The sequence below is a fragment of the Oratosquilla oratoria genome, chromosome 17, assembly GCF_046742065.1.
Source record: "Oratosquilla oratoria isolate Oo_2021 chromosome 17, ASM4674206v1, whole genome shotgun sequence".
NCBI lineage: Eukaryota > Metazoa > Arthropoda > Malacostraca > Stomatopoda > Squillidae > Oratosquilla > Oratosquilla oratoria.
In genome coordinates, this window is record NC_134793.1 from 10,231,999 (window position 1) to 10,251,307 (window position 19,309).

Genomic DNA, 19,309 nt, shown 5'->3' on the forward strand with positions numbered 1-19,309 from the left:
TTCACATACAACCGCGGTATTTTTCCTTGACTACGCGGTACCGCCGCTGTTTCCGCGTGTTTCATACCATTAATATGAACATGGCGTTCCTTTCGAAAATGCTTCTGGTATTAGAAACTTTATTGAGTTCGAATATTGGAGACTTCCTAATTATAGAAACCCTAATAAATGAATAAATAATATAATAATAATAATAATAATAATAATAACAATAATAATAAACTACCCCTACCCATTTTCTTACTATTCTAGCTGTCACCAAACAATTTTATTCGACACACACAAACACTCGATGGCGCAGTGGTAGCGATCGCGGCCGCCACTACGGCGGTCCGAGTTCGAATCCCGCCCAAGGGTGAAATTATTTCAGTATCGCTGCGCTGCGAGTCGTTACTTCAACTTTTGTGGGCGGGGAGTTGGGGTGTGTGTGTGTGTGTGCGCGTAAGGTCACAGCATTACCCATACATCGGTCATATACGAGCTCTGAGCTCTCTTCCGGGAAATATCTATCAATCACGAGTCCAACACGTGATCGAAGACCATAATCACACTCATCTCGGGGCTCTGAACCTGACAAGGATGTGAGAAGGAAAGAGATACAGGTTTTAAAAGGTTTACTGTCATTCACCATGAGTAACAAATAACAGCAACTTCAAAAACGGGTGCGCTTTTTAAAGGAACGACTATGATTAAGGGATTCCCTAAAAACAGGCTAAAATGTAATACTATCATTTACCCTCCCCTTCCTCTCTCTCTTTCACCTAGCTCTACTTATTGCACATTAATTCATAACAATTAACAATAATAATCATCACTAATAGTCGCCAATAACGATAGCAATAAAATAATTGTTATAATAATAATAATAATAATAATAATAATAACTTTTGCATCAGTAGTTTTGTATACCTTCAGCCTTTCCACTAAAGATGAAATGCATCTTTATCCTAGCTGCCGCCGGGCGATTTTATTCAATGTAGTGAAAGGTTTATGAACAAAACCTTGAGCTGAACTACATACTCTATTAAAAAACAAAACAAAAAAACAATAGCGTAATCTTTATCTCTTAATTGCACCAATTCAATTCATTCTCATTAAGTCTCACACGAGAAGACTTTCTCCTTAAAGGCATTATCACACTGGGCTATTTTTCCTCCAACCTCCGACTCATCGGCGGTAGCCTACCGCCCACCTCCAGCACTTTTTCCGCCGTAAAATAATTATGGAAAAACTATTTTATTTTCTAGATATTTTACACAGAACGTCATTTGATATGCTGGAGAGAGAGAGAGAGAGAGAGAATCCTGCAGCAGCATTTCAGATTCCTTCCCGAAAGCTGCAGGCTGCAATTCTGCTCCAACAGTCGGAGGAAAAATAGCCCAGTGTGATCACGCCTAGACTAACAGTCACCTTTCGTGCAGTTCCAGCCCCTCCCGTTGTGTCGCGCTGGTTTCGATCTCAATTACTACGACCTGGATGACCTGGGATCGGTTGCACAGGCCACCGGCAACAGCTGACTTGCCTTGGAAGCCCTAGCACACATGCCGCAGCCGATCGTCACCATGCGTAGGCATACTTTTTACGATATATATATATATATATATATATATATATATCATTAATATGATATCAATAAACAAATTAACAAATCAATTAACAAATATATAGTACATATACCAAGGCTTTTTCCCTCTTACAAGGGAGGTAAGGGGAAAAAATCCTTGGTATATGTACTATATAAAATAATATAATACAATAATAAATAAATAAACAAATTAACAAGTATAAAATAAATCACAATCAAAATGGGTGAAAAAAATAAACGAACAAACAAACAAATAAATAAATATCATAACATTTTCGTACCGCGGGCCAGGCCCTCTACGCACTAAACCACTACGGACCCCCTCCTCCTATGATCCTGACCTGGCCTCTTCAACAGTGACACGCGTGGACGATGGTTATCTGGCTAACAAGTTACCCTTTTTATACACCTGACAGAGCGGACCCAGTCTTGATGAAGCCCTGCAAGGATCGAGACCCCTTATGAGCTAAATAAAACAGTCCTGGAGGGGTTTCGTTGTTGATATAAAGATTATCAGCACCTCACTTCGCTTTTGTCTCTGTGTAGAGATAAAGACGTTTGTTTTCCTCACCCGAGATAAGCCGTCAGAGTCTCGGTGCGCATCAAGATTGCACTCCCAAGTTCTTGGAGTCCTCCTGGCTCTCAGGTCCAACTCCTCGGTTGACCTGACACACTTCTCGAACATTCCTTCCACCCACATTTATCATCATTTAATATCATAATTTATTTTTATTAATGTTTATTGCTATTGTTCATTTTCGTTATTTTCAAGATACCTTTCAAGATACTCCCGAGAACCGAGGAGGAAGAAGAAGTATAAAAAAAAAAAAAAAAAAAAAAAAAAAATATATATATATATATATATACACACACACACATACATACATCTTATAATCAACGCAGAGCATTTACGCAGCGACAGAAGCGGGAGCGCAAAACAGTGATCATGGTCTTGAGACTCGATTTTGTCTTGAATTTGCAACCCCCTCCACACACACACACACAGGATCACACCCACAACAGACACACAATCGCCATGATGATGATGATGGTGGTGAAGAAGAAGAAGAAGAAGAAGAAGAAGAAGCAGCGAAGACCCTATCCTCCAACTACCCTTCACTTCACTCATATCCCTCCTCCTCCTCCCAACCGCCTCCTTGCCCGGCCAAGATGTGTCGCCCTCGACACCGCCCTGGGCCGCCGCCCTCCCAATCGTCTCGGCAAGAATCCTTCCCCGTGCTTGGCTGATGGATGGAGGAGTAGGGAGGGAGGTGGAGGGAGAGGAGTGAGGGAAGCGGGGAGTTGAGGGAAGAGGGACGAGAGGGAGGAGGAGCAGGAGAAAGAAGGCGGAAGGAGGGAAGAAGGTAGAGGGTGGGAGGGGACGAAGGTGGAAGAGGAAGGGGGAAGAAGGCGGAAAGGGGAGGGGGAAGGTGGAAGGGGGGAGAAGATGGAGGGTAAAAGGGTTAGATGGAGAGGAGTGGGAAAGGGGGGAGTGGAGAGGAGGGAGAAGAGTAGAAGAGAGGAGGACGTAGAAAGGAGGAGAAAGAGCGAAGCAGGTGGGAAGAGGAAGCAGGAGGGAGGGGGAAGAGGATGCAGAGGGGTGGAGGAGGAGGGGAGAGGCGTCTCTCCGACCTTCCCAAAAGGACACTGAGAGCTGAGCGCAAAAAAATAATGGGATCGACAATTGGGTGTTTTCTTTGTTGTGTGCGTTTCCATCCTCAGTGTTTACGTGTATGTGTGTGTATCTACCTACTTGTATTTACTTAGTTGTATTACAAGGGGAGATATGCTCGTAGTGACCCGTCTTTGTATCTTCCAGCATCTAGTTTGTTCTTAAATTCTTGTATGGTTTTTGCACATACTATTGTTGTCTAATTTGTGTGTGTGTGTGTGTGTGTGTGTGTGTGTGTGTGTGTGTGTGTGTGTGTGTGTGTGTGCATCACCGTCATGGTCTTGGATCACGTGTTGGACTCGTGATTGACATATTTCCCTCCCGGAAGAGAGCTCAAAGTTCGTTTATGACCGATCTATGGACTGTAATGCTGTGACCTTACACGCACACCCTCCAACTCCCCGCCCACGAGAGTTGGAGTAACGACCCGTAGCGCAGCGATGCTGAAATTATTTCAGCCCTAGGCGGGATTCGAACCCGGACCACCGTAGTGGCAGCCAGGAACTCTACCACTGCGCCACGAGTCGTGTGTGTGTGTGCGCGCGAGAGATTTCTTCAAATGTTCTGAGAGAGATAGAGGGAGAGAGAGAGAGAGAGAGAGAGAGAGAGAGAGAGAGAGAGAGAGAGAATATACAGGTATGCAACAGCAGTACCCAAATTCCTAGTAAACAATCCCTCCACGTGCAGAGGAGCGGGGCTTACGAGTGACGTCATGTCGCCTTGTCCGGGTCCCCCAATCACATAACACCTGACGGACTACGACGTGACGTCATGTCGGCTCTGGAGATATTTTTCAACAAATGTGAAAAGAATCTGCGTATTTAGATTTTATATCATTTTACTAGATTTAAAAGCCTGACTAGGATTATCTCAAGAACTGATGTAACTACTATGACGTCATTCTTTTAGTAAGATATAACTTTGTTATTCACAACCAAGGCGTGACGTCGCTAGTACGTTGTAAGTTAGGAGTTCCTGTAACGTGCATTAACTCCCATTGCCTGGGTACTAGTACTACTACTACTACTACTAATACGTTCCAAATTATAACCTGCTTTCTAGATACAACTATCTCTGGTCAGGTTACATTACATTAGGCTGGACTGAGGTAAGCTTATTATTAATAAATTAGGTTATATCAGCTCGCGTTAGGTTAGTTTAAAGATGGGCTACATTAGGTTAGGTTATGCTCTGGTCTTATTAATGTGTACGGTAAGATATGTCGATTAAGTCACAATAGGACGAGGCAGAGGCGACAAAGTAATACGGATTTTGTATCTATTTATTAATTTACTTATCTATAATTCATTCAGCCAATAGCCGCAAAGAGAGGTGGTTAAGCAAGACAACACCCTCTTATAAATATTCGGAGATGGTGGGGCGTGACAAGTGTCATACCTGAAATAGGTGACGTTTACACGTATGTGTGTGTGTATTTACCTAGATGTATTTTGCGGGAAGGGGAGCTACGTTCGTGGTGTCCCGTGTGTGTGTGTGTGTGTGTGTGTGTGTGTGTGTGTGTGTGTGTGTGTGCGCGCGGGCGCGCGTGGGCATGGTTAAAGCATTTGACTTGTGTCAAGTTTTAAAAAGAATGTTTTTACCTTTCTCAGAATACTTCCTGCGCGTTTGCATAAAAAAAGGGAGGGAAAGTTGGACAGAACCAAGATGGCGCCCAATTTCAAAATCCCACCCCCCAACCGTCAGACCCTACTACAGCGTCATAAACACTCAGACCAGACCCGGTGCTGGGTCAGCCCAAGGTCAGGCAGCAGAAGGGGCAGTCCAATCGAGTCAACCGACCTACAGTCTGTCGGAGTTGCCAAGGAAGGCGCCCTTCTCTGCCGCCAAGTCAGACGACACTACGTCATGTCGCCGTCTTGCGCATGCGCGCAGCCTGCAAGACGACACCGTGCCCCTAAACCCACGCCATAACTCTATCAACATAACCCACTCCATTCTATTAGCACCTATGACTTCAAAATAACCACCACAAATGCGGGTAAACTATTTAACTCCCTTTCAATAACCTTGCAACGTTCTTATGAAACGTTAAGACGACAAAATACCCTAATCTGTTGTCATGCCGTCTAGATGTCGTCCACACACTAACGAACCAACTCACAAGACCGACCCTTACTCTCATCACTAACTCGTCATTTGCATCCCGAGGAGCTCCTCGCCCAAGGGGGACCTCACGACCTGTCCCAACCCTTGGGGGGAATGCCACTATCTGGAATTCCAAGGGGAAGAACACAACCAATGACAGTCTGTGCGTGTGTGTGTTGCTAGCTGCATACATACTATAACACAAAATATAACAATACAACAATAATATTGGCATTACTACTTATTAATATCATTACTATCATTATTACCCCGGTGTCATACTTTCTCCCTTTTAGTAATTATTAGACTAATAATAATAATTACAATAACAGTAATTAAGCATAATATGGCGAATGTACAATACAGAATTTAATATTGTGTTTGATATGGTTGCATCATTTTAGCTTTTGCATGGCGGTCATGCAAGGCCAATAGGATATCGACCCTGCATGAATGTTTACAAATGACCAACATGATAGGGGTCAGCCACGAGAAGCAACTAGTAAATTCACCTATCGTATCCTAACCTAACTGGATTCTGACAGTAGGTTAAAGACTAGACTAGGTTAGCTTACGTTACTGTATTAGCTCCCAAGCCATAAACAGGACCCATTGAGAAACAAATCAACTAGCGTACTTTCCCAACCACACAAGAGGCCATCACAACTTCCTCTCCCTTCCCTACCGCACCCTCCAACCCACCAGCTCATCAGTGACCTACCCGCCTACTCGAGTCGGCGCGTTTGGGCCTATTTTACCCAACAACAGCCACCCAACCACACCCTCCGATTTTTCTAACCTGGCGAAAAAACCTCTTCACCAATCAAATTAAAAAGTTCTCATTAAAACTTTTATATCAATCACGTTAATGTTTATATTTTTAACTTCCGTGTGTGTCTATTTTCAGCAAAAGGTCGTCAATCTGTTTATATATATATATATATATATATATATATATATATATATATATATATAGATGGGCCATAGGCCTATACCCACACAGACCTCCCCCACCTGCTCTCCCTACCTGCCCAGACCCATCGACCTGTCCTACCTGTTCGACGATGCGCCCGGAGGCGCTGTGAGCACCGGGGGAGAGAAGGGGGGGAAGGGGGGAAGATAGATCCCAGGAGATAAGAGGGGAAGGGAGAAAGGGAGTAGGGACAGGAGGGGAGAGGGAGTTGGGAGTAGGGACAGGAGGGGAGAGGGAGTTGGGAGTGAAGGGAGAGGGAGTTGGGAGAGAAGGGAGAGGGGGTGAGGAGAGAAGGGAGAGGGGGTGAGGAGAGAAGGGAGGAGAGAGACTGGGGGGAAGATGGAGAGGGAGTAGGGTGGGGGATGGAATGTGAGGGAAAAAAGGTCGACATAAAAAATGATAAGGATATGACAAAGGTGGACGGAGACGGGAGGGGGGAGACGGGAGGGGGGTACGGAAGGAGACAGGAGTAGACGACGGGAGAGGGATACGGGAGGAGGAGACGGGAGTCTGGACGGGTAAGCAGTCAAGTTACCGTCCACCCCGCAAACCAAACTCCCTCTCCCCCCCCTTCCCTCTTCCGCGCACTGCCGCAGCGGTACACAGCTGTTGTGAGCTGCAACAGCTGAGCAAGCACAGCAGACTTCAAAAGTGGCACCAATTCATTTCCATTCTCCTCGGCAGGTTTGAGGACCATTTAAACTGTCAAACGGTTTGCCAAACAAGTGTTTGAAGTGATGTTTGACCGTGTGAATGGGGGTATTTGGTTGCCAAGCACGTATAATCGCCGCATTTGTAAGGAGAGCTGGCAACCGGTGACAACTCCCGTTTCTACAAATTCTCTATAGCCACCACCACTTCAAACACTTGTTTGACAAACAGTTTGATCGTATAAATGGCCCTTTAGATTTCGGTAAATGCACCAATCACACACACACACCAAAAGTTTGCCTATGTATTTTTTAAACCAACCCCTAATCCAAACCGTGAATAACCCAATCAATTAATATAGGCCTAACCAATCACTAATCTAATCCAATCCTGGAACTAGCCCACCTCATCACCGGGTGATCTACTTGACATCAATTAACTGCATTAATCCCAATCAATCCCCAACTCACCATTAGCACCTTTTCCTCTTGGCCGCCATTTTGATTTATAATGGCTGCCGTCAAGCGATTTTATGCATCTCCAGGGAACGAAAAAATGTCCGGTACGGAAGGGAGATGACCGTAAACGACGTCGTTTTCTTAAAGGCTTAAGGGGTCATCACACTGGGCTTCACTAGCGCCAACAGTTCGTTTGAGTAAAAACGACTTCGGTGATTTTTCGAATATCCAACTATCTTGTTATCTTTCCGTCATATATATAGCAAAGCTGAATGATGTACTAAGAGATTGTAAGCCTATACGAATGTTAGACATACTGCTGAAACGTCCTTACAAGTTTAGATTCTCTAAGTGAAGTCATATTCGTGGAAGGAAAAATAGTCTAATGTGATAACCCCTGTAACCAAGTACTTCCCCACCTGCTAGGACTGGGAATCCCCCCTGGGTGCGGCGAGGATACTGGTACCTCTTTATCCTGGCGCCGTTGACCGTTTGACTGACCCACGTTTCCGTCGGGCTGACCTTTATTTTTTCTTAGAATTATTACGCAGGTCTGTAGGTGTATGTAGAATATACAGTATGTAAATTATGATGTACACATCCTCCAATGTGTGCGTGTGTGTGAACATCCACAAACGCACAAATTTGATATTGTCACTATCACTTAACTTAAGACTGCTTATTATTATTATCACAAGCACTAACACATACCCGACACCTGCCTGACACCTACGTGACACCACAGACGGACCCACAGACAGTGACGACCCACGACTGCATCGCGACCTTTGCTCTTGGGGACGCCACGTGACGCAACCAGGAGTACCGGTAAGACTATAGTGAAAATATACACGAGAGGCCATGTGTAGGTCACGATGTGGGGAGGACTGGTTTCCTGTATTGCAGAGATTTTTGTTACGTCACCCCTTATCCTTATCTATCACACACACACACAGTCTACTTTGAGGAATTTAACACAAACTATCTAATTCAGCTATGGAGCAGGCCAAGGTGTGTGTGTGTGTGTGTATAAAGAGAGAAAGGGAGAGAGCGCAATGCTTATAAGTAACGTCCGTGGGTTAGATTCAAACTGAGGCCCTCAACCTAATCAAGCAAAGCCCTGCAAGACGAACGTCAGAGAGAATCGCCTTCCTGTCGCATGTCTTCAAAATTCGCCAACACCCTCTCATCCCACGGGAGGTGCAGGTCCGAGGGGATGACACTCGATCCCTGGACTGGGCGAAAGATCTCCCTTTACCACCTTTGTATAACCCCTCCATTTATTAAGAGAGCTGGCAACCGGTGACAACTCCCTTTCCTTCAAGTACTCTATAACAATGTCACAGGCGTAAAAAAAGAAAGAAGAAGAAGAAGAAGAAAAAAGGGGGGGGGGGAAAGAGTCCCAGGAAACGTGCCTGAGGACTGTTGCCAGCCACGATGGGGCCGCGGGCATTTAATCGACAAAACTCGAAGCACAAGTGGAAACAATCACCAACACCAATGTACAAGAAGCACAACGAAAGTGTACACAGCACCCGGAAGACAAGTACAGCAGCAGAGAACCTACATCTGGCAAAAGAAGCACTACAATGACAAGCCTTCAGCCAGGCAGGTGCTTCTTTTAGGTACTCCATCTTCACATCGTGCACACACAGCACACAGACACTACACTTGCACTAATATTTATGTAGTGGTGGACAAAGATGAACACCATGAGAAAATATGCATCAATCTATAAACCAGCCATGTTGAGTCCACTGCAAGACAAAGTCCTCTCCCAAATACGCAAAAATTTGCCACGTTACTCCTGCAAACTTCTCATCGCCTCTCCTTTTCCCTGGCGGCCTCCCTCTCCCTCGCTTCCCGTCTCGCGTTATCCAGTCAATAATACAATTGCTTGATCTCACAATCTTCTCTCAGGGAAGAGACGTTAGACTGGTGTCTGTGCTGCACTAAGATACTGGCTGAGAGTGGAGGAAGAGGAGGAGGAGGAAGAAAAAGGAAAGGGAGGAAGAAGAGAACGAAGAGGATGATGAGGAGGAGGACGAGTAGGAAAAAGAAAAAGAGGATGAAAAGGAGAGTAGGAAAAATTGGAGGAAGAGGAGGAGTTGTCGGTCAGTCCAGAGACCGTGTGCCAGCCCCCCTAAGGCTACACTCCCAGATGACAGTGATGATGATCATGGTGACTTGATGACAAGTAGAGGGGAGACGATTCTCTCGGACGTCCATCTCCAAGGACCACCACAAGTAATTCCCTAGTACCAATTCCTTTAATCACGAATTAAAATATTCACTAACTAGAATCTCAAGATCCAGCATAACGTTCACCTCAGTACATTAATGTACATTATGTGCATTGTACACAGAAGAGGTCTCATCTATTCTGAACACCACATTTCAGCAATTCCTACCGACATCCGAGAAAAACAACAAGAGGCTTTATTTTCTAACACAATACCCTCTTCCTTATTCGGTACAATTACCACAATACCCTTTTAGAGTCACGAGTAATTTCCCGACAGCTCGACGACATTACCAAGAACACACGCACATTATATATATATATTACACACACACACATGTGGTGGCACTTTTCATTTCATTCTGGTTTTCGCCAAGTTTCATTCACCACTTCCCATTATGCCAAAGTGCATTTCGCCAAAGCCTCCGAGGCTGGCTTACCTGAAGCAATGGGATTTTGGCAAAAGCAATTTGGCGGAAAAGTGTGAAAGCGTTGTAGCCCATCTCGATTAATCTCAAACCCAAGAAGGTTCACAGAAAGGTTCGAGAAAGCCCTGTCGTCAGAAAGAAAGGGGGCTAAATTCCCCTTAGCTGAAAAAATCGCCTGGCGCCAAGTACCGCTGGCCTATATTAGTCGTAACCATTCTTGTAAAATATCAACTTGACCGATGCTCAACACAATCACTGTACCTAAACCTCACAATCACAACCCTATACTTCACAATCAGACCAGCCTCGTTTATCTAGATTCACAATCAACTTGAACGTCACAATTACAGGACCACCATCTCGCAACCGATCAGTGATATAGTGTACTTTACAATCTCTGGTCTTGTTCTCAATCGCCTCTCCCCCCCACCCCAATCACCAACCGAAGACATCCTCAATCCGCAACGGTATTTGCCCCCACCTCCCCTCCCCCTCCCCAGGGACGATTATTTTAATACTTTTCTAACTCAATCTAACAGCCTGGTTAGACTACCTTCGATTAGGTCAGGTTAAGTTTGGTTTGGGTTGACCAGGTGCGGCTAGGTTAGGTTTGGCTGTTTGCTTAAGTTAGGTAAGGTAAGGTTACGCTGGGTTACGTTAAGTTAGGTTCAGGGCAGTCTAAGTTTGGTTAGGTTAGGTTAGGCTACGTCAGGCTAGGTTTGGTTGGGTGAGGCTTGATAGGTTAAGGCAAGCTACGCGAGCCTAGGTTAGGCTGAGTGAGGCTACGCTAGGCTAGACTGGGTTGGGCTAGGCCAGGATAGAATAGGTTAGGTGAGATTAGGCTACATTAGCTTAGCTTGAGTTTAGCGAATTCAGAATTTCTTTTATTTGGTCTGAGATATTTTTGACCGACTGTACCCACCCCTGCCACGTCACTCCTGCAAACTTCTTTACCTCGTCTTCTACACAATCATTCAAAATTGTAAACTATAAATACATCTTCCATCAACACTTCTTGCCGAGTTAGCTAGTGTAAGATTCTAAATTCGCTCCACCTTTTTCTGAACTGCTAGACTTTCCCTGGCCGAGCCAAAAACAAAAATAGCAAAGGCAAAACATCCAACCAGAATTAAATCTCTTTGTGTGTGCGTGCAAGTTATATTAGAAACCTGACACATTAAAATGCACACAAAGTGTACATACACTCACACACACCTGCGCGTGCACACACACACACACAATTTTGCATATGTACACAATAAAACGCACACACCCATGTACACTTTCATATGTACACATTTCCTACGTCCAAGTCACCCCGTTTAAATTATTCTCACCCCGAACTCTTAACACACCTGTACAAGTAAAAACTTTAATATTTTACTTTATCTAACACCTCTGGATTTCATTTATTCAAGGGGGAGGAGGAGGAGGAGGAGAAGGAGGAGGAAGAAGAGGAAGATGAGGAGGAGAAGGAGGTTACATGGTAACGGTATATGAATCCATCAAACGCATGGGCTCATGCATTACTAACAACATGGCAAGTGTACTCTCACCGAATCCAATTGTTTACAAGACCTGCCAATCGCTCCCGGCAAACCTGCCTCCCCACCCCCCCAGGGGATCCAAACTTCCCCCCCAAATATGCGGAAATAACTCGACACACCCTTCCTAATGGACAACCCCCCCTCCCCAATTCCAACGGGGTAACAATTCGTGTAAGCAGGGACACACCGTCTGAACAGTCATCCCTGCACCGGTAATAGAATAGACGGTTAAGGGGTACTCTTCGAAATTCTGGAAATATGGAGAAGCCAGGGCGGTGAGAGGAATGGAGTCTTGTCGAACAACGGGTAAAAACCTCCCATCAGTACTTACCTTCTCACACTTGGCAGCTCTACCAGCCGCTGTCTGAGAGGTTGTTTTGTTGAGACGATGTAAGGAACAATCCAAGGAGAATAAATCACACACAAGGAATCAAGTTTTGTTGGTATCAATCTATTCAACGGGCACGTAATCACAAGAGAATGAGAGAGGGAGTTTGATATCCTTCCACGTCCACGGATGCTACGAAACTGAGAGTCGGTTGGCCGGGTTTTGTTGGCGGCCCTGCTAGGAACGTCGATTTTAAGTGGAGAATTTTATATTTAATATATTTGTATGCATGTTTTACATGAATATTCTTAAATTATAATACAATTTATTCTTCTGTTTGAATTGATTATGGTTACTTCATGTTTCCATTCACTACCATGTTTAACGGTTCACAATATCAATGCATGATGGCTGACTCAGTATACACAGTATTAATGATCGACATCATATAAGTGTTTGGTTACTTTATAATAGGCGTTATTTATCTATATACATTTAATCATTACACCAAAGGACAGTAGAGATAAGAGTGATGGAGAATATGGTACGTGTGCCAGCCCAGTGCTACCAACCGTACCTCGCCGTCCAGCTTCAAACTGGCCCGACAGCCGAGTGTGTGATGTTCTGCTCGTCCCTGCTCCTGCTGACAATAGCGACTCGAATATAACCGTTTCACAGTATTTCAAAACAACAGAACGTCTAATTATAACTTGTATTTCAGAAATTGTTTTCCTCTACGTGTTTAGGGTTGGGAAACAGTACAGGAGTACGTTGATGTTCAAGTGTTCTGCCCACGATCAGGTCAAGGATGAGTGTTGTGAGGGTATGCAAAGCTGATGGTTCTGTTTTCATGTAGACCACGTACTCTTGTTGACAACCAAATATGATCAAAAGTATTCGTATATATATTCCGTTGTTATTAAAAATATTTAACGTTCACAGAAAATAATAATAATGACACAAATGTATATAGAAAAGTAAAATATTCAGACGTGAATTTTAGAAGAAAAAACAACTAAGAAACAAAACCGTTCACCGCTTTACGACTTCCATAGATTTAATTCATCCTTGTTATGAGAATATGAGACTGAAATATGTAGTTTATTCTAGCTGTCGCCAGGCGATTTTATTCAGCTGAAGGGCAGACTAATAAGTGTATATAATTACATCCTGACAGGTTGACGAGTGGGAACAAGAAACAGGAGTCTTGATCAGAGTTTATTCCAGACCAGTTTTGCAGATAAGTGTTTTGAAATCCCTTGGAAAAGCTCATCTACGAAACTAGTCAGGAATAATCTCAGACTAAGACTTGTGTTTCCTACACACACACACATATATATATAGATATATATATATATATATATATATATATATATATATATATATATATATATATATATATGTGTGTGTGTGTGTGTGTGTGTGTGCAGGCCCGTGCAGAGGGAGGGTGCTGGGGGTGCCCGAGCACCTGCCCCTTTGCCCTGTGCCTCAAAAGTGACCTTCACAATATATATAAAAATGAATGAAAAGTGATTTCTCACAGGCTTTTTCCATTTTCTTACCATTCAAAAATTATAATGTGGAAAATGGTGTTGCACAGAGTTTACACACACACACACATACACACACAAAAGAGTGAAGTGCCCAATTTCCAGCCCAAAGCACCTGCCCCTTGCAATGTCCGTGCACGTTACTGTATATATGTATGTATGTATGTATGTGGCGGGAAAGGGAGGAGTGGAAGTGGAGGTAGAATGTAGATTGAGGGAAGTAAGTAAATATATTGGGGGATTCAAAAGTGTAATAAAAATAGACATTTGGAGATGGATGCTAAGAGGTGATTGTCATTGTATGAAGGAGTGAATGTGCCGACAGTGTATAGGGCAGAAACATGGAACATAAGAGAGGAAGAGTTTAAATGTGTTTGAGATGAAATACCTGAGAAGTATTGTAGGGGTTATTAGGCTGGATAGAGTGAGAAACGAGGTGAGGATGAGAGCGGGGGTGGAAAGGGAGCTTGATGAAAGAGTATTGGAATGGTTTAGATACATGGAAAGAATGAGTGGAGAAAGATTAACAAAAGAGGTGTGGAAGGCAGAGGTGGAAGGAGTGAACATGATGGGGCGACCAAGTATGAGATGGATGGATGGGGTAAAAGGGGCACTGGGAAAGAGGGGAATGTCTGTTGAGGAAGGGAGAAGGCAGAATATAGGGGTGAGTGGAGAATGGTTGTGCATGGATGGTGCTGTGATGCATGGAAGAGTGTGAGTGGGGGATGAAAGTGAGGGAGTATGTGTGAATGATATTTTGACACAGCGCGAAGGGATTTCTCCCAGTCTTCTTTTTTTTTTCTGTATGAAGGGACGGAGATGGGGGAGTCGCCGAAGTGGCCTTGCTGTGGATGTGCTGTGTCTTGCTGCATTGCTTCTGACCCAGGGCAGTGGGCGAGATGCAAGGATGACCCGTCATCCAGGAGGAGTCAAGAAAAGAGGAAGGGAGGGGTGGTGAATGGGAGTGGAGTTTGTGGGGGATGAAGTGGATGGGACTGGATTTATGGCTTTGACTTTGGCTACCTCCCTTGTAAGGGGAAAAAGTCCTTGGTATATGTATGTATGTATATATACATATATATATATATATATATATATATATATATATATATATATATATACAGTATATATAATGAGAAATCCTCATCCAGAAAGATATGTCAGCCAAGTAATCAAGGTGTTATAAGTATTGTGTAAAAAGCTCCGTGTAGGGGCCATATGTTTTACAAATGACGAACTAGTAAAGATAAACAAAGTTTTCCTCTCACAAACATAGTGTAAGGAGTACCCAGGAGAACTTTCTCCGACATAAAGCACAAAATGGTCACCATGTTGTTTTGGCAGAACCTGAGTCTGAAGTCCATTCAAAATATCGGCTTCAGAGGAATGTATTCATGTTTGATCTTAGACATATACAATGTCAATTTAAGTCATGGGTATTTGTAATGCTGAACGAGTAAACTGTTGAGAAAAATTCGACAGATTAATTTAGTTGAGGTTATGTAAGGTCAGTGTACGCGTCTGTGTGTAAAACCACATCGCTAATGTCTTCGTCACTCTGAGAGCCTCAAGCACGAGAGGACTTACTGTTTCTGTTGTGGCAGTTTTGCCCACAACCTCACGCAAATACACAGACACACTTTGAAGCTAGGATGATGAAGTGGTGAGTAGGAGACGGGACCCCATGAGTGCTGCTGCTTCCCTGTATACTACACTTATGTAAATGCACACAAACACACTGCGAGTCGTTACTCCAATTCTTGTAGGCGGGGAGTTGGGTGTGTGTGTGCGTGTAAGGTCACAGCCTTACCCATAGATCGGTCATATATGAGCTCTCTTCCGGGAGGGAAATAGCTGTTGATCACGAGTCCAACACGTGATCCAAGAAAATGGTGAAAAAAACACACACACACACACTCATATATATATATATATATATATATATATATATATATATATATATATATGTGTGTGTGTGTGTGTGTGTGTGTGTGTGTGTGTGTGTGTGTGTGTGTGTGTGTGTGTGTGTGTGTGTGTGTGTGTTGTTTAATTCGGCCACCTCCTTATAACAGAAAATACGTTATTTGTATACATATTTTTCATATTCATGTAATTCCAATATAAGAAATCCACTAACCTCCTCACAACGGGGTCTTGCTCACAATTGAACAAGGAGCTACAAAGAAACCCATCTTCTTAGAAATAACAAAAAAATTAATAAATAAAATAACAATAATAAATAGAAATAAATAAGTGTAAAAAATAAATAAAATAAAACAAAGAAACAAATAAGTAAAAAATAAAAAGTGCCCCGTTTTTGGAATTTTTGTACCCTCCCCCTATTGCATATGGGTCCCCCGTGGTTGTACGCAGCCCATATCTGACTTTGCAACAGAGCCGCCCGAGAATGTTGCACCTTGGAACTGCAACACTCAGAACGTGCGTGAGCAGGAGAGAAACATCAGGAGGAGTAATATAAAAGGGGCACCAAGTTGTGGATTTACACTCACACCTCCCCATTTATGAGTCTATCTCTCCCCACTTGTCCTATGTGTCCTTTCGTTTTCCTTTTTCTATTTCCCTCTCTTTCGTTCTATCCATGTCATCTCTCTCTCCTTACGTTTGTCCTCCTATCTACATTTTCTCTCTTTTTTATGAAAGCCTTTTCTTACGCTATCTTTATATGCATTTGTCTTTTCTTTATCTACCTCATTTTCATTTTATCCATTCTCCTCCCTTTATTCATATCCTTTTGTACTCTCCTTTTACTTATATATACTTGTCTTTTCACTCTCACTATTTCCCTTTCTCTTTGTGTCCTTTATCTCCCAATCGTTCTATCCCTGTGTTCCCTCTCTTTCTCACTTTCCACCTCGTGTCTATATATCCATTTGTTCTTTTTTTCTCGCTCTCTCCATATGCTTCCTATCTCTCCTTATTTTGCCTCTCCACTCGTTCTCTCCATATGTCTTCTCTATCCTTCTTCTAAGAGAATACGGAGTTCTTTTGACACATGTACAGTATAGAGAAACAATAAAACAAGGGCAACGGGAGGACTGCATGGTACAATGTGTGCCCTAAACCTGGAGATCACCAATGCGACGAACGATCATTCTTCTCCCGTTTTCACGAGAAATTGTGACGGGGACGGATCGCCTTGCACGGGGGAAGAGATCTGTGTCAGGTTAAGTCAACTCAACCCATACAAGTCACCCGGCCCAGATGGCTTCTTCCTGCAATCCTGTGCGGTGTGTTTAGGGGAGAGACCCCTATACTTATCTTCTGTCTTCCACAAATTCCTGGAATCTAGTGTGGTTCTAAGGGACTGGAAGGTGGCCCACGTGACACCATTCTTCCAGAAAGGGGATCGGAAATGTGTGGGAAATGATCGTTCGATTGAGCTGATGTCTGTGGTGGGTGCATTTAACGAGGGCGCTGTCACTTACAGAATTCTGGAACACCTGGAATCCCATACGTGTAGACTTTCAGCATGGATTCCATAGGAAGCGGTCATGTCTCACGAACTTACTGGACTTCTTTCATGAAATGATGCGAGAGAATGACACACATAAGGCAGTATTCTTTTCCTTGGTTTTCAGACAGCATTCGATAAAGTGTCCCATGGAAAACTTATATTAAGTGTGAGACCCACGAGTAATGTAATAAGATATAGGATCACACTAAAGACTGGCTTTCTGTTCGACGATACGTCAGCATGGGCATCAGTGAATAGTGGAGTGCAGCAGAGATCAGTAGCGGACCCTTAGTTGTTCATTACTTATATCAATGATATATATTCTGGACTAGTAAGGTATCGAAAACGTGTATTCGGTGGAGAATGTTGTACAACTTGGGGCTGAGGTTAGATGATCAGAAAATTGGCAGATACCAGTTAACAGGGATAAGTACAGGGTGATCCACATCGGCTATGCAAATGTCAAGTAGAACTACTCCCTTTCAATTAAGGCAAGCGAAAAGTATCGGTAGTGATTTGAAGTTCTCGAAACAGTGTCTGAGGTAGAAGAAAAAGTGCAAAATCTTGTGGGTGATATCAGAAGAGTCCCTCATCTTATCACCATCTTCTTGAGATGGCTTGGTTTTTGCACGATCGATATCTCACCACGTCCTGCAGGAATGGTCATATGTTCCTTTAGCACATACTTGACAATCTCCATCCATCCCTTGGCGTGGGGGACACAAAGGGCCACATACCCCTGGGCGTTAGTTTAACCAACAATCTTGAATTTTGTCCTTTTCCATTCACACTATGTGCCCGTATCTTCTTCACTGAGCGTTCTCCACGACGACCAGGGTAGAAGCAACATTCATTTCACTCCTGATGTCTTCACTCTTCATGTTTTGTTTTGGCGATGTGTAGGACCTTTCATCACAGTTCTCTGGATTTTACTCCTGGTCTTTGATGTCAATGTCCTAGACTCGGAACTGAGACGGGACGCATTTGGGTTTTTATGTACACTCACGTCCACCTTCCTTAGGGCATGTCTGTCTTTGAGGAGAGGGTTAAAGAGATCCCCAATTCTATTGTAATTTGCCATTCAGTCGTCTATAGCTCCTTCATGATTCGTTGTTTGACCACAGGCTACTCCTACGCCTAAATACTAGTAGGTAACATTTGGGAATCGTTTTAATTGCATCCGTGTTTGATTACATGTTAGGATGATCAATGAGGCATAATCAAAGGTCACTATACAATATTTGTGTATTGTACATTTGTGCTACAAAGACCGTGAGGTACTTGGCTTGGTGAACCCACACGGCTCAATCGCCAATGAAGGATCTTGATAGTTACATTATATAAATAGCAGCGCCCAACTCTATCGATCTCGGACACTAAGTATTACATCAGCCTATACTAAGCAAAGCACTTGGTCAGGTGACGTTTAGGCAATGAGGGCTCTTTCGACATTGGGATGTCCTGGCTGGGTGTGGGAAGGGCAGTCACGAGTTTCATGACGTGAATAGAATGCAAAATACAAGGATACATAATACCAAAACCTTCTATGTTTAGTTCTTGTTCCAGCAACAGCCCAAGGCATAAGCGAACTAAGCGACTGCTTGGGGCCCTCAAGATCGCTTGGAAAATATCAAATTAATTAAAATTGGAAAATAAAAATTCTTGAAACCCTATTTAGAACATACACTGCATAAATTGATCAACCAAAGTTAATAGTTAAGCACCGGTGGTGGTGGTAGTGGCAATCAGAGGACCCCCAAATGAATCCTGCTCAGGGCACCATACTGGCTTGTGCCGGCCCTGCCTTGTTCTCTCCCGATAACTTGTAATTCTATTTTTGCAAAGTTAACTTTTGAGCCATTTTCTCTTTGCATGCCATTCCAAAGTGTAATAATATTTATGAGCTCGATTCTTCCAAAGGTATTACATCCTCACGCGACGCACAAGAGCACAACTGCGTTTTCAGTTGCATGCCGCCGTTGCTCCACTTCCTTCTCACTGCTTGGTCCATAAACGAGATAAACACAAGGAGTAATATGAGGCATCCAGAAACAGAGGTGCATCTCTGCCACTTATACTGGTTTCGATATATATATATATATATATATATATATCATATACAGTGGACAGGATGCAGGGATGACCCGTCATCCAGGAGGTGCCAAGATGAGAGGGAGGGAAGAGGGTGGAGGGGAGTGGAGTGTGTAGGGGTTGGAATGGGTGGAGTGGTTTCTATGCCTTTTGCTTTTTGGCTACCTCCCGTGTAAGGAGGAAAAAACCTTTGGTATACGTAT

At 43.5% G+C, this 19,309-nt stretch overlaps 1 protein-coding gene across 5 annotated transcripts in view; it reads right to left on the reverse strand.

Annotated features, from left to right (window-relative positions):
* The window catches only part of Synd (protein kinase C and casein kinase substrate in neurons protein Synd), a 336,406-nt gene extending 324,226 nt beyond the window's left edge, over nucleotides 1-12,180 (reverse strand). For all 5 annotated transcript variants that reach the window (XM_076200369.1, XM_076200374.1, XM_076200373.1 and 2 more), the window contains exon 1: nucleotides 11,994-12,180. The gene's annotated coding sequence lies outside the window, so the exon portion shown is untranslated. The remainder of the gene's footprint in view (nucleotides 1-11,993) is intronic.
* Nucleotides 12,181-19,309: the final 7,129 nt, after the last annotated feature.